This window comes from Vipera ursinii (assembly GCF_947247035.1).
Source record: "Vipera ursinii genome assembly, chromosome: 1".
NCBI classification, from domain to species: Eukaryota; Metazoa; Chordata; class Lepidosauria; order Squamata; family Viperidae; genus Vipera; species Vipera ursinii.
In genome coordinates this window covers 60680146-60697112 of record NC_139512.1, presented here as the reverse complement: position 1 = coordinate 60697112, position 16967 = coordinate 60680146, and the positions used below count along the sequence as shown (strand labels likewise).

Genomic DNA, 16967 nt, shown 5'->3' with positions numbered 1-16967 from the left:
AGTCCCACAAAAGCCCCCCAAAAGATAGTGGCGGACAGTACTCAAAACACTGAAAATCAAAGAGAGCAAGGATGGCTGCATTATCCCCATCTTACTGAGATCAATATTGTTTCTGCCCCATAATTGGGCTTGAAATCTAATTGGAAAGTTATTTATTCACTTATTAATCTCTTCTTCCAAGATTCTGAAGACAGTATACATACAGCATTCCTATTTTCCCACAACAACCATCCTGTAGAGCAGGGGATGGGCTGAGACATACTGCTTATCTTAGTGTTTTTCGAACCTGATGTTAAGATGTGTGGACTTTAAGACTCAGAATTGCCTAGCCAGAGTTGAAGTCCACATATTTTAAAACTGTCATATTTTTAAAAAGGCTGATTTATACAAAGATTTCTGAGTCAGCTTCTCTAGCAATGGCTGGATTGAAACCTGACTCTCCCAGATCATAGTCCATTATTTTACTTACATGCCACAATGGATTTGTTAAGAGAGTTTCAAAGAGAATTTATAAGATTGCAACTTTCATAATACAAAGCAATAATTCACCACTGTATAAAACTGCATTTTTTACTAGCTGGTCTTACAAAAATGCAGGAAAAGGTGAAATACTATTTATTGTGGTGCTCTTGTACTGTATCATTATACAAGAAAGGTCATTAACACAATGTAGGAAAAGTTGCTGTAATCCATGGTTTTGAACTTAAACAGGAAATAAAAATACTCACAGTGCAAGGTTAACCATTAAAACCTTGGAAAATGTTTCATCAGCAGCTCTATCAGCATTTCACACACAAAAACTATTTACATACTTTATTTCTTGTCTTATATAAACATTCTCAATATGTTAAATTCACAAAGATGCCAGTCCCTTGTTGTTTTTGTAAATTTTGATAACAAGGCAATTCACAGGAACATTTTAATTTCAATTACACAGCAGTATAATTGTTTAATTGTTTCTAGTTGTACATCGCCTAGAGTCATATCCAGTGAGCTAAGCGGCCACATACATTTGCTAAATACATTTTTTTTTAAAAGCACAGTGTAATGCAGGTATGCAACAAGCATGCCTTAAGTGCAAACTGGGCTAATAGAGAATGTGCTGGATAAGCCACAAATATTGCTATTTGGTTTAATCATTGCTTGCCAACTAAACTGAATAACTGATTAAGTTCACATGTCAAATTAAATCATAAACCATTATTTCTAAACTATCATAGCCAATTCATACAACAAAATCTCAAAGTAAAACCTAATAATTATGGTATATGTCATGCAGGGCAGGCAATTGGTCACTGTACCATACGTGTCATCAATTTTCAATTGGCAGCATCTTTCTACTGAATCAGCAATAGGCGACAACTACAGATGTGTTTCTTATCATGAAGAATATGGTTAAAAAAGAACTGGAGTTTTCCAGAACTCCTGTGAAAGGCAATTTAAAGGTTGGGTTTAAATTGCTGTAGATTAGAATATGAAGGCAGAAAATCAGGGAAGATTTATCTCAGTAGACAGACAACCTGTTTTGATAGCCTTAAAAAAAACACTAGACCTGTGTTCTTTCAAGGTGTGGCTACATTTACATGAAATTGGTAATATTCTGAACTGGTCTGGAAGTAAATTTAACCAACAAATAAATAAAAATAAGTAGTTGGGTTGACAGCTTTACAAAGTTTGTTTTCAACTAGTGCAGGATAGGGACGTGGTGGCTCAGTGGGCTAGGATGCTGAGCTTGTCGATCAAATGGTCGGCAGTTTGGCGGGTCAAATCCCGAGTGCCGCATAACAGAGTGAGCGCCTGTTACTCGTCCCAGCTTCTGCCAACCTAGCAGTTCGAAAGCACGTAAAAAATGCAAGTAGAAAAACAGGGACCACTACGGTGGGAAGGTAACAGCATTCCGTGCGCCTATGGCATCTAGTCATGCCGGCCACATGACCACCGAGACATCCTCGGACAAGCGCTGGCTCTTAACGGAGATGAGCACCACCCCCTAGAGTTGGAAATGACTAGCACGCATGTGCGGGGGAACCTTTACCTTTACCTTCAGTGCAGGATGACAATTGTTCAACTCTATATTAACATTATATACAAAATAGGCCATCATAACTTTTCAGTAAACTTTGATTTAAAAACCGTGATATTTTTGTGTGAATATAGTAAAGAAGAGCGTAGTGGAATTAGAGCAGTTTCCAAAATAAGAGGCAATGTCAAATACAGTCAAGAACAATTATTAACAGTGTAAGATTTTTTGCTTTAAAGAAAAACTACATTTATCAGAAATTGGATTATATAGCAAATAAGATTCCACATTGTTTGCAGATTTTATTTCAGGCAGGAGGAATCTCTCTTGTTAAGGCAATCAATAGTTGCCAAACATAAACTTGACTCTTTTACAATGAAACTTTATGAAATGTAATTCATATCATGAAATATGCAACACCACAACTATAAGAATATTAAAACATGTATATGCGTACATGTTTCAATATTCTTATAGTTGTGTTGCACATTTCATCCATCCATCTCTGCTTTTAGAGGTAAGCTACTTCTTTCATACACTGCAGTAAAGAATGGACAACCAAAGGAATTTTAGCTGCTTCAAGAGGCTCATGAGAACCATCTGACCCTATAATAAAAAGGTATTTTGTCATGTACTGTATCAGTATTTTTATTTATTCCTTTATGGGTGTTTTATAAGGCCAATGCATTTAAAGAAGTAAAAGAGTAAACATAGAAGCTGCTTCTCTCTTTTTTTATAGCTGTCTAGATCTGGAATCTATCTAGTCATATCCAAGCTTAGTTGCAGATAAAAGTATTTCAAGACCCACTAAGAGGATCAAGACATAAATGGCAAGCAAAATGCAGAAAGAAGTTGAAGAAGTAACTGTAAAGTTACTGAAAAGAGGGCTTATAAACTGATCTATAAATCATTCCATTATTTAAAAAGATAATGTGCAGAAGGAATAATTGTTTACCATAATAAAGACCATTTTGTGCTATAGATATTATTCCTATGGTGTGAAAGCTTCTTCTGCAGAATGAATAAAAAGCAAGTACTTTTTTTCTATTACTGCTATGTGAGATACTACTTAATGGCATTTACTTGGCTTTCTCTCAACATCCCAAACATGAAACTGAGATAAAACACCGATATCTCAGTTTCTAGAAATGGCAGGAAGCCAAACATGGAAAAAAATCCTCAACTGCAACACAGAATTTAAGGATCTCCTTATTCTGGAAAGGTGACTGTAGGAAACTGCTTAAAGAAATCCAGAGCATGGGAAGAAAATATTCTTATTTCACTCCATGAATTTATAGTGACAACAATCAACTGACCTTAAACTTACTCATTTTTAAATAAAGGGCTCTTTTATCTATAGTGCTTTTAATAAATCCTTCTAAAGAAGATCAAGATGGAATGGAAGACTGATCTTACAATATTTAGATTTAGCCACTGTTAACTTACACATTGTTTATAGAATATTTAGTCATTCAGTTGCATCAGTCATGAGATAGATGGATTTTGCTTACAGCATATTTTGATGAGTAATGAATATGATTTCATGTGGATACAATGCATCCAGCTATTTCTTAAGTCACATACAGTACATGACACAGAAGCTAAATTCAGCAGGTCATAAATAATAATTCATACAAATCGAGAAAGACTAAGATGACAGATTAGCACATGAGCATAATTCATGAAATAAATATTAAAGCAGGAAGTCATCACCTTGCTTTATTATCAGAACCATTTTTTGCTCTTATTTTTAAAATACTTATTTTTAAAATAGTCCTAACAGAATGCAAACTGGAAAATTTGATACTTTTTCTAAAAGCTAAGGTTTTATTGGCTTAAAATAGTCCTCAGCAATTGGCACCAGGATTGCTGTTGCTAAGTGATGCAGTCATAAAGCACAATGTCATATGAGTGCTTAGAAATGACAATCCTGGCAGTCCTAGTTGCCACTGCAACACACAGGTAGCTAAACGGGAAGAGGCAGAAATCCCAGGTAAGGAGCTTGCAGCAGTGTGCTGTCCCATTCTCTCTCTCTCTCTCTCTCTCTCTCTCTCTCTCTCTCTCTCTCTCTCTCACACACACACACACACACACACATCACAGGTTAAGGAATCTTTATTAAGGCCTGAATTGGTATTTCCAGCAATTCCCTGTGCTAGTACCAGTTCAACTCCAATGAGTTCCACAGGTTACTCAAATGAAACCAAAGCTAATTCTCAAGGCAAAAGCAAGTTTCCAAGGTGAAGGCAAGTTCCAAGACTTGTCCACAAGACAAGTCCACAGGCAAGGCAAGGCAAGGGCACAAGGCAAGGCAGGGCAAGGCCATAGCTGAAGAGACTCAATCCAAAATTCAAGGCAAGAACACACAGCAAGGAAAGAAACACATTGTTCCCAGCTTCTAGTGCAGCTCATCAAGACCGGCAAAGCTGCCTCCTCACAAGTAATCAGGCTGACCTTAGCTGCCTCTGCCTTACGTGTTGTTGGATCAGGTGCAGAAGGCATTTTCTCTTTCTCATCACTGACCAGGTGCAGCTGCATGCTTTCCCCACCTGAAGTCTCAAGGCTGTCCTGCTGCATCTGTGCTTCAGCCAAATTCCTCTCAGACGGCTGCTTGGAGCCACAGACCAACTCTCCTCCTGATATGCCTGGAACTGTTTCATCTTCTACCGATCTGACACATGGAGAGGTATCTGGGGAAGTGTCTGGGGTAGTCATCACATGCAGGCAGGCACTGGGGAGCGCAGGCAGGCTGGTGGGGAGAATGGGTCGGCTGGAGACAAAAATCAGAAGTGAGGGGGGTGCTGCAGCACTATATGAATGCAGCTGGATGGATGGGCACTATGGAGTGCAGGTGGGAGTACTGAGAGCAGGTCCACACTATAGAGCTGTGGTGGCGAACCTATGGCACAGGTGCCACAGGCGGCACACAGAGCCCTCTCTCTGGGCATGCGTGCCATTGCCCCAGTCCTAGGCCTTCAGCTGGGTTTTATAAAACCTTTTCGCTTTAGGCCTCCACTGCCATGTACAAAAAAAAGGTTCAATCAATTAATCAATTTCAACTTCTGGGGGGGGGGGGGAAGTTCTTGCAAAGTTGCAATTGATTGATTGAACTATTTAGTCCCACCCAGTCTGCCATTACCACCATAGCCACACCCACCCAATGTACCATGCCCACCCAATGGGCCACGCCCACCCGGCACCCAATGATACATAAGTGAGTTTTGGGTTGCAGTTTGGGCACTCAGTCTCTAAAAGGTTTGCCATCACTGCTGATCTCTGGGATAGATTTACAGGAACAGACTTGTGACCTTCCTTCTTGTCAACCCCTCCACTGACTTTGCTTGTGGGAAGCTGACTGGGAAGGTTGCAATGGCACAAATGGCAATCACATGATTGCAACTCACTGTGACACTAATTGCAGGCCAGGTGCCTGAGCACCCAGATCAGAACCAAGTGATTGTGGGGAGAGTGTGACAGCTTCAACTTCACAGATCAATCATCAACAGTCAGCACTTTTATACTTTTGAACAGTCACTGATTAAGAGGTCATAACTTAAGGACTACCTACATTGGATATTCATAATGACAAATAAAAGCAATAATTACTTTCATCAAATAAAATATGGAGTCATGAACAACTGATCTAGAATAGGAGCATGAACATTACTAGAAGATGCTTCCCAAATGCCTTAAAGAACAGAAGAAACATATCATTTGCTAACTGCAAAGGAACAAATTCAATTCCTTTTTTATCTTATTTCTATATGTACCGTATATATGTTTAAATGAGTATGCACAGAAATCTAGAAGCTGTTCCATAGAAGGTGGAAAGATCACTGTTTGATAAAAATCAATTTCTCAGTGTGCAAAAAATAGAATTTGAAAAAAAATCTTTTGGAGATATATATTTAATTGTCCAGAACTTCATATGAATTAAGTTTGAGGTCACACTTTGGAAGACTTCCAATTGGTTTCTAGTATTAGCTGTGTGTGAGAGAGAGAAGGAAAAAAGGAGAAATTCAGTGGTTTACAGATTGAAATAAAAAAATTAAAGAATCTCAACATCTTTGCTCAACATGGGAGTTGTCTGAAGCTGTAAGGTATCCTTGTTTGCTTTGGGTTGTTTTGTTGTTTATAACTATACTGTTTTTTATTTGGCGTTATGCTTTATGCAAGGCACTGAGAGACATTGGATTGTGGCATGGAAGATATCTGGTTAATACATAAATAATGTGCTAACTGTGACATTTCATGGAGATGTCAGATACAGACACTGACAGTTCATGGAGATGTCAGATGCAGCTACGGTGACATATAGCCTCCTCACATTCAACTTAGACGGCTCTAAATACAATACAGGCTTGTTTTTAAAAACCACTGAAACACTAAAACCGAAGCAACAAATAAACAACATGTTAAATAATTCTATTTTGTGAAGGATGTGCGAATTGGAAAAAAGAAATAGATGCAAATGTAATTCTCAGTTTTCTGACTAACTTTATAGATGAATGCAATAACTGTATATTTTCAGTATCACTAAATACTGTTAAATGCACACATTTTTAATAATGAAAATGAGCTCTTAATGGCAAAGCAATTCAAAATATGTTCAGTATCCCATTTCATTGAAAAACTAATTCAAGATAACATACAGCATGCCATTATTCTCAATAGGGGTAACTTCATCTAAATTAAGCCCAGAAATCCAGTCTCAGAAAAGTCACATTCTAATTAAATCACATTTATTTAGAAACAACATATAAAGCACCTATCAAATTCTAAATAGTAAGCAGTTGCAAAAAATAAAAAAATAAAAAATATGGCTATCGCATCTTAACATACATACGTGTTAAAATGAAAAATGAGCCAGGCTGCTGTAGATCAGCTACCTCTGCAGAAAAATATTGCACAATTAGCTAAATCAGAAAGTGTTTCTTAATATTATTGAGTACTGTATAATATGGACTGCTAGAGAGAATGCTTTATCAGCTCTACTTTTCATTTCCAAAAGGCAAACTGCACAGTGAAAGCTAAGCAGAAAGAAAAGAAGGAAGAAATTGCATTAATAGACATTGTCAAATTTTTCTTGGTGAGATTGTGATAAGTTTCCTTTGATGAAGAAATATGTTGCACATAATGGAACCAAATATTGATGCAATTTCTTCTTTTTGTTTTCACATGTACAGCTTAGTTGCTGTTGAAAAAACCCCCAGAAGACTAGGGAATCCATTCGGTTCTTTGTTTATTCTTAAAGTAGGCTATTAAATTAAGTAGAACCTTGTGAATAATTATATACTAGGTTTTCCTTACCTTGTGTGATGAAATATTAAACCATAAGTATTCTATCAGATGAGACATAATCTCCTTGTATTTCCCCCCATCTCTCCTCTCCACAACTAGTTCATTTGATAATGCCATAAATATGTTCGAGGAAATAATACATCAGTTCAACCTGTTTTTTAAGACAATGTTGGCAGCAAGTATTTTTCTGAACTTAGGGGCTTTTCAAATTAATGTTTAGATTGTCCAAAAGGAAGACTAAAGGATTCTGCCAGTCCCAAAAGAATTTGAAAACCTTCATATCATCTTTGGATTCGCATATTGATTTAACAATGTGCTAGGATAAAACCAGAAGAAAGAAATGCTCTAGTCTAAACTTAACCATTTTCAGAAATAAATTCTCAATTCTCCTGCAATAAACTCTCTAATGCATGAGTGTCCAACCTTTTGGTTTGCCTGGGCCCTACTGAATAAAGAGGAATTATCTTGGGTTGCATATAAAATATATAATATAGCTAATATAATAAAGTTAAAATTTATGATCTTGTGGGGCCACAGTGCTAGGTGTCCAGGGCCGCATGTAGCCCACAGGCTGTGGGTTGGACACACCTGTTCTAAAGAGGTGTTTTACATGTAAATCTTAGAAAGATTTAGCTTATTTAAGCACATAGGTCTATTGACGTTCATGACACAAGAGATCTACAGTGGTTCTGTAGCATATACAACTCATTTGCCAGTATAAAATAATTCTTTCCCTAGCTTGAAAAGTTACAAAGGGTATTTTAAAAAATAAATGGTTACTTTTTAAGAATATTTGTGCTCAACTGCATTTCTTGACAAATAACTAGTATTATTAGAAAGCTTATTTTGGAATATGAAATTATTAACAACATTCCTGAAAAGGTAACAATTATATGGTGAAGCAACGTGAAGGTGAATGGGTATTACTAAACAACATGAGCCAAAAAGTTTGATTACATAATAGTAAGTCCTTTCTTTTAGAACTAAGGATCAAACTGCTATTTACTTTTCATTAAAAGGCATACCATGACAAAATGAACCAAAAGCAGCCAAGATAATCCAACATACATAAAGCTAACACTACCACCCTTCAACTCAGATGATCCAGCAAGCCAACACAGAAATTTTAAAACATTTTATCTTAGTAGAGAATTAGCTGCATTACACCAAACCTGATGAATTGTACCTGACCTTTGTAATAGAACCTTAGCATTCCTCCTTTCCTATTAGGAATAAAGAAACAATTCTAATTTTTAATGTTTAGGTACTGAGAAGCGTATTCAAAATACGCAATTACAGAATGTGTAACAATAACTTCCATTATGGAAAAGTGCGTGTGTGAATCTATTAATGCCATTTGATGGCTTGCTGGCTGTTTTCTATGCTGTAATCGTAATTTTAATTATTGCAAAAGCAAAAAGGAGAATATTTTTGCCATCTCAAATAATTCATTTCATACACTACATAAAAAGATAATAGCAAATATGCAGGAGCCATAAAAGAAGTCTGGATAGGAGCAAAGTAAAACATAAACAGGGTAGTGAGCTGCAGCCCAGGGGTTGGGGACCTCTGCTCTAGAGGATCTTGGATGAGACAATTATCTGGACCCCTTCAACTTTTCAGGCAGGAACATCGGATAAAAATAGCATTGGTGACGCTTCTGGATTACCTCTGAGAAGAGTGGGGTGGAGGTAACACATCCATCCTAGCTCTTCTTCACCTCTTGGAAGCATTTGATACCATCATTTCCTTTTCTCTTGGCTTTGGGAGCTGGGAGTGGGGCAACATGGTTTTGTGCTGGTTAACATCATTCTTCTGAGGCTGGTTTCAATCACTGTTGATTGGGAATAAGAGGTCCAATCAGTGGTCGCTGCTTTGTGATACCACAGGGCTCAGTTTTTTCTCTGTTCCTTTTCAGCATTTACATGAAGCCAGGGATAATATCCAGAATGGACAAAAAGATTTATAGTACGGAGCAAAGTAAGAATTTGAAGTACAATTGTACGTTCATGATGAACATGTAACTGCTAAACCATTTGTTGTAGCTAAAAATGCTAACTCTGGTTGAAATTTGAAACAAAGAATTTACTAAAGAATGTATAATTTGATTATAATATACAGATTATATATTTTTTTATAAAACAATGTATCATTGGTCCATGATGCTAGAGAAATTATCTAGAATGTATGAAAGCTATTCAAATGTATGTTGGATATGTGAACAAGGAAAATTTTATCATGCCTGATGAACAAGTAAAATGACTAAAAAATTTGGATTCAATACATTGATACTGAAGATTTTATAGATTAATATTCAATTGAAGTCACACTTTTCCTTATAGAACTAATAAATAAACCATTAGAAATAAGTCATAAATTATTTCAATATATGATTACTGTGGCCAGATTATATGCATAGAGATGGAAAATTCAACACTATATACCAGGAGTCCCCAAACACCGGTCTGTGAACCGGTATCAGGCCACGGCATGCCAGCAACCTGTCTGCACAAACAAGCAAAGCACCAACAGTGGGATGCAGGCAGCACACACAACTACACCCCCTCTGGTCTGTGGAAAAACCTCTCTCCACATAACCGGTCCCTGGAGCCCAAAAGGTTGGGGGGCCTCTGCTATATACTACGGAAGAATGGATGGTGAAATTGACAGATCTTGCTGAGCTTCTCTTGTAAGGGAGGTGGGGGGATTATTGTTAAACATTATTATTAAATATTACTGTAACTATTTAAATAATTAAATTATGCAACTTGTTATTAAATAAATTCAGTATTGTCAAGAATTGGAAGATTCTGTTAATGTACCTTTTACAATAAATAGAATTTGCTTATCTGGTTGTATTGTTTGTCTGGTCTACCTGGTAAGGGGACTGATACTAAAGGAATTCATGGATATTCTGCCTAGATGTTTGTACAATTCCTTTGGGAGCTCCTGCAGAACAGCAAGAAAGAATAATTTGCTACAGTGAAGTTTTCAGAGGTGTAAGAGAAATAGAAACTTAACAACTTCATGCTTCCAAACTAGAAGTTTTAGTGTACCAAATTAGGTAATATTGGTAAAAGAGAGGTTAAAAATATCAATGGCTTTCACACTGAAAAAATACCACCATACAGTTTAAAACTTAATTGAAAGTTGCCCAGACATTATGACCATGCATCACCTCAAAAATCCCATATAAAAATGAAATATTGTTATTTAAATAGTTAAAAATAACCAATCATATTATATGAATAAAGAGAAACTCCACACCACTAGCTGTCTAAGATATTGGACCATTTAATAAGCTTTTTTCCTATAACAGAATGAGAGCTTTCCAGCTTTCAAGTTAAGAAAAAGATTAAAATGAAGGCTAAGAATTTGGCTCTTGCAAAAAATCAAAGAACATGACTTCATTTAAAAAATTAGTTATTTGCCAGTGTCAAATTATGTACAAATCATTGTTTGTTTTTTGGCTCAGGTACATGATGGGAGTATTGAGACAGTGACTGCATACCATGAGATTTTATAAATCACGGAAATTAAAAGTAATTAACATTCCTTGCAATCTTTTGAGCACAGGAAATCATGTGTTCATCTATATAAATCATGTTGGAATGACATCACAACATAGCAAATTGTTCTGATTTTGTCCTGTTTAACTGGTGACTGCTTTTATAGCCAAAAATACTTTTTTCTTTTTCTGATCAAATTGCATGGGTTTGCAGATTTACTAGAAGCATAAAACCTACTATCAATAATATCTGAATTAAATTAGATAAAATTCAGGAGATATTAAGTGGGATTAATGAAGTCTGTCAAGATACCAGCTTATTTCAAATGTTGTAATTTATATGAATTAAAAGTGTCTCTAATCAAAAGCGGAAAAAAGCTATTGAAATATACAACTTGATATAAGTTTTCTGGCTGACTTTGTACAACATACTAATCCAGACTAACTGACAACATAAAATTTCAGGGGCAAAGAGTTTCTTTTTACAGTTGTGGCTGATATATAGTAAACTGCTTTGAGACATATTTACAAGCATTACAAGATTATCCCATACAAATAATTGCTTCCAAGCAGCAAAACAGTTCCCAAATCCAACACTTCAAAACTGATCTGTTCAGAAATATAGTATTTGATATTATATTTCACACACACACAGATGGAGAGAGAGAGAGAGAGAGAGAGAGAGAGAGAGAGATTTTTAATACATCCCAGGAACCACAAAAAACTGGAGCTCCTGCCTTTGAAATGCCCAAGAATAGAGTTGTATAGAACTCTAGGACTTTCTCCCTACAAAGGAGAAACATGCCAATATATAATAAAAAGGTGCTCATGTTATTCTTTGGCTATCAATAGGCTGTAGCAAATATCTCTGCCTCCTAGTGTACCTATAATTTGGCAGACTATTTTATAGTGCTAATTTGGTTAGCTCAGCTCACGGGACTTCACAGGCCTATGCATTGCTTCAGACTTGTATGTAGTTATTTAAAAAAGAGTTATGACAGGTGTTAGCTTCACATTATCATACATTCCAAAATATATTTTTGGAACTGAATTTGGAACATGGCATAGTTATAATGCTAAAGTATAAGAATATTGCCAAGTGGCTAGTTTCAAAAGGCAGATTAACTAAAATGCAAGTAAATAAAAGTTTTTTTAAAAAAGACTCTATAAAAGCAACAACAAAACATTTCCAACAATCTTAGGATTGGTTTAAATCACAGGTGTCAAACTCACCACGTCACGTGACGTGATTCTTTTTGCATTGCCGGCAACGGGGTGGGCACGGCTTCAGTATGATGAAACCGGCCTGCGGACCGACAGATTGACACCCCTGGTTAAAATGGAGGATAAACAAAACACAACAGAAAGACTGATACAACTTTTGTGCTTGAACAGCCATTACCTAGAATAAACTCACAGCACTCCCAAAGGTTCAGAATATATGACTGATCGAGGAAAATGCACCATTATTCAAATCACTTTAAAAATGTCAACCTATACCTTAGGCATACAGCCTCCTAGGCATTCACTTATATTTTAAACATTCAACTGTGTTTCAATCACATGAAAAATCAATAGTCACATTCCACCACTCAAACTATTTTATTTGAAGAACCAAGCACAGACTAAAATCCAACCATATGAACAGATTGTCTGCCCATGCACCAGAACTTTTCCCTTCCTTTATTTCCCAGATGTGCTCTGGATGATTCCGCAGCAGCATTTGGATAGCATGAGGAAATGTAAATTGTCCGCACCATTTACTGATGTAACACTAAATGGATGCAACTCACAAAGTTCACATCATGAGATTATTCATAGCTTCTTTATGGATGTTAAAATTACTAAATTATATTGATGTAGAAATATAAGCCATAGGCTTTCAACCAATGATTGGTTCTCTTTTGTATTAAAATAAACATAGCCTGAGAATAGGAAAATACAAAGTTTTCCTGCAAAAGGTTTGCACAGTTTAGGCTAAATTCCAATTGTGTTAACAATTGAGTCCATTGAAAACAGGCCTTTTCCTGTACTTTAACTGGAACTTTTTTGATCTTTGAGAGGCAACCTCTACCTTCTTAAAATGTGTGTTTGGTTTTTTTTTCCCTAAGAAACTGGTAAAATATAAAAATAACAGTATTTTAAAAATGGTTTCACAGCTAAGATGCTGACTTAAAATTATAAAATATAAGGGTGGAAACTGATTTGCCTGCCTAAGCAATGCAAAACAATATAGAGAAAAATAAGAAAAAATGATCGTAATTAATAATCAAATGGCAATCAGCTATTGAAATTATTTTCAAAACTCCACAGGCAATAGATCTGCAAGTTTATCAGACAAGAAAATCATTAAAAAATTGCAAGTCTTTAATCTGTTATCCTTCTATTGATGGACAAAAATCACTGGTATGTAAACTTCAAGATGTCCAGTGTAACTCTTGTATTTCAGTAGATCTTGAGTGTTCCAAAGTTCTGTCTAAAATATGTATTTAATATTATTAAAAGAAAATTTATTGTTGCTGACTAGGCTTTGATAAGAAATACAGACATATATTAATGTCTCACATTATTTTAGGGAGGTCTAATCTTCATATTGAAGCAGAGGAGCTATATGTCAGGAAATGTTCCCAGGATAATTTTTGCCTCTTCAACTAGAATACTTGCAAAAAGTTTAAGAAATATTTATTTGAACAAAATATTATAAAATTATAATAGCAACCTGCTACTGAGGGAATTAAAATAATTAAATTGTAAAAAAAAGAACGCTTTAGTAAGAGTGATTCATTATGATAAATTCTGATTTGATATGAAAACCACCAGAGCTTTTCTGCATTTCAACATATATGCTTTTGTTTTAAAATCTTTAAAAAAATATTGAAGTGCAATCCGTGGCCAAACTAATCTTCATGACTGCCATGACTGATATAAACAAAAATGGGCATTTATAAACGGACATTAGTATATATCTTCTAGCACTAATTAGGGCTGCAGTCATTAGAAGAGCTGAAGCATAGACTTCCAATAAACTTCAGTACTAGAATTACTGATGGATTTCTGCCCTATCCTCGTTATTACCTCAAAACAAATTCTACGGCTTATATCAAGTTAAGTGTATTTTGATCCCCGGCTTAGAATAAAGGATTACAATAATAAAAAATCTAGCCACTAGAGGGGCGAGTGGGTGCAAGGAGCATCCATTTCTGGACTGCATAAGAATGTCTGGACCATTTCCCACTAAACAGGCTTTTAAACCCCACAAGTTCAGCATCAGGCAAACAGACTAATAGATTTCTGGAAAAGGAGGAAAGCGGGCAAGAGACAGAAACAATGCGGTCAAGACAGAAGGAAATGCAACTTCTCCCATTAAATCGAATTGAAGCTCGCGTGGCCAAAGTGCTAAATTCAGCAGCGCTCTGCATAAGCGAAGAAGTCGGAAGGGAAGGCAAAGAGGCCAAGCGCCAAGAGGCGCGTTTGGGGCGTGAGCTGCCCCGTTTTTCCAATCCGGAGATGAAGCCGTTTTGCTCCGTTTAAGTCTTTCTCTCTATAAAGGCAACCTCGCTGAGTTTTTGCCCCGAGCGCTAGGAAAATGGAGGCGATTCAGCTTCAGTTCTGGAGTCTTACCTTCCCCTCCATCGCCAGACAACTCGCATTTATTTTACGCAGTACGGAACTGAACATCTCTCGGGCCACTTGAAAGCGGTTTAATCAACGTGGCCAAGCCCGATGAACTTTTTTTCCCCCTTCCCTAAAGCAAATGTATCGAGATTCCGATGCAGCACAGCCTTATACACCCTATGCACCAGCACAATAAGAAAACCCGGAAAAAACCATTAAATCTCTCCTTCCTCCAGAGCAGCGTTTTCCAACCTTAGGAACTTGAAGATGCGTGGACTTCAACTCCCAGAATTCCCCAGCCAGCATAGCTGGCTGGGGAATTCTGGGAGTTGAAGTCCACGCATCTTCAAGTTCCTAAGGTTGGAAAACGCTGCTCCAGAGGATCCCGTCCAGATCTCTCCTTCTCAGGAGCCTTAGCCCAAAATATTTGTCGCGCCATCCCGGAGTTGTGTTTTTTTTCTTTTCAGCAAAGCGGGAGGGCTGGACGGGGCGAGCTTTCGCGCCAGCTTCAGACGCAAAGACACTCCCTTCTCCGCGCGTCCACAGCCCGCGCTCGGTCTACCCAAAACCCGCGCTCTCCATTCCCCAAAGAGAACCAGAACCGGGAGAGAGTTTGGACGTTATCTGTGAAAGGAACGGAGAAGTGGCCGAAGAAGGGCGGGCACGTCTCACCCATCTCTTCTCGCAGTTCACCTCCTCGGTTAGCCTAGCCCAGGGGTCGGCAACCTTGGCTCTTTTATGACTCGCGGACTTCAACTCCCAGAATTCCCGAGCCAGCTATGCTGGCTAGGGAATTCTGGGAGTTGAAGTCCGCGAGTCATAAAAGAGCCAAGGTTGCCGACCCCTGGCCTAGCCTAACCTAGCCTCCTTCTTCTGAATCGCCCCTCCCCAACTTCGGAGCGAATTGCGCGGGGAACAAAAAGAGCAGAAAGGCTCCACGAGCAAGGCAAGGAGAAAGAGGTTGCCGAATCCCGGCGTTCTGGGGAAGAAAAAAAAAAAAAAGACAAAACTCCCCTACGTTGCAACTACTTTCAGCGAGACCTACCTTCCTGCCGGCCCGGTTCCAGCAAAACGACGACCTGCAGGCGAAGGGTTCAAGGGATGAAGCTCCGGGCAAAACAGCAGGAAGAAATAAATCAGACCCACGAGCCCAAGGGGGGGGGAAAACAACCACAACTCTTTGCCGCCTTCCTCCTCCTCCTCCTCCTCCTCCTGCACGCTCCTTTAAGGCACTTAGCCGGAGCGGCTTTTACTGCTCTTTCCCTGCCAGCAGACCCGGGCTACCCAGCTGTGAGCCAGCGGTGGGAGAAGGAGCGCCACGTGCCTTGCGCGGAGCCAATGGGAAGAGGCAGCCGGGGAACCTTCCTCGCTCTGCCCGCCTTCTCTTGCCGTCCCATGTGATCACCTCGAGAGCTTTGAAGTTCAGGTTTGGGCAACCGACCTGGAGGAGGAAGCGGGCGAGGAGAATTTGTGGGATGAGTTGGCAATTCCGAGGAATTGTTGGCGGGTGGTTCTCCACGCGGGGAAGAATGTTCCTTGGGAACAAGAAGGGAGGTGAAAAAAAAAGGAGATGAATGTAGGAGGGCGGGGGGGAAATACGTCCCGGGGGTTGGGGGGCGTTAATAAAGGGAGGGAAGAAGTGGATCAGCTTTCCTCCAACTGGTCCCCTTCATAAAGTCTTATTTGTGTGATTTCCAGTCTGTGATCAAAGGTCTGCCTGGCTGGGAATTTGGGAAGTTGTGATCCGCCACACCTGAGGAGCACTGGATTGTTGGGGAACGCCGAAATCTTTTGGCATCGTCCTATTCAAATTGTAGGAGTTTGCTATAGTGTTGGGTTTGTGCCTCGTTATGTATCTTTAATTTACTTAAACATAACGTCATATGAAGATTGGAGTTCTACTACTGCAAGGCTCCTTGAAGGACTCCTTCCCTTTCGAGTATGTGCTGTAACCAGTAGGTAAAGACTCTAAAAAGAGATGCAAATGGAGTAGTTCCTTACTCTGTCCACTAACTGGACTAGCAAGATTCTTCTCTGATGGAGGAAGTTGGGCAATTTTAATTGTAGGGGAAAAGAAGGGAGAGCTGGCATAAGAATAAAATACATGACTTTTTTTATACAGGTAGTCCTTGACTTACGACTACAATTGAACCTAAAATGTATGTTGCTAAGTGAAACATTTGTTAAATGAATTTTGCCCCATTTTAGAACTTTTCCTGCTAGAATTAAGTGAATCACTGCAGTTAATAAGTTAGTAACACAGTTAAGTGAATCTGGCTCTTCCCCACTGACTTTGCTTGCAAGAAGGTCACAAAAGGCATGACCCTGGGACACTGCAACCATCATAAATACAAGTCAGTTGCCAAGCATCTGAATTTTGATCATGCGACCATGGGGATGCTGCAACAGTTATAAGTAGGAAAAATGGTCATATGTCACTTTTTTCAGGGCCCTTGTAACTTTGATCACTAAATGAACTGTTGTAAATCGAGGACTACCTGAACTTGTAAGTCATTCACTAAA

The 16967-nt window shown here is 38.2% G+C and overlaps 1 protein-coding gene across 1 annotated transcript in view; it reads right to left on the bottom strand.

The window, feature by feature from the left end:
- Nucleotides 1-15724, bottom strand: part of STXBP6 (syntaxin binding protein 6) — a 78199-nt gene extending 62475 nt beyond the window's left edge. Inside the window, exon 1 of the mRNA XM_083373921.1 lies at nucleotides 15490-15724. The gene's annotated coding sequence lies outside the window, so the exon portion shown is untranslated. The remainder of the gene's footprint in view (nucleotides 1-15489) is intronic.
- Between the last annotated feature and the right edge of the window lie 1243 nt (nucleotides 15725-16967).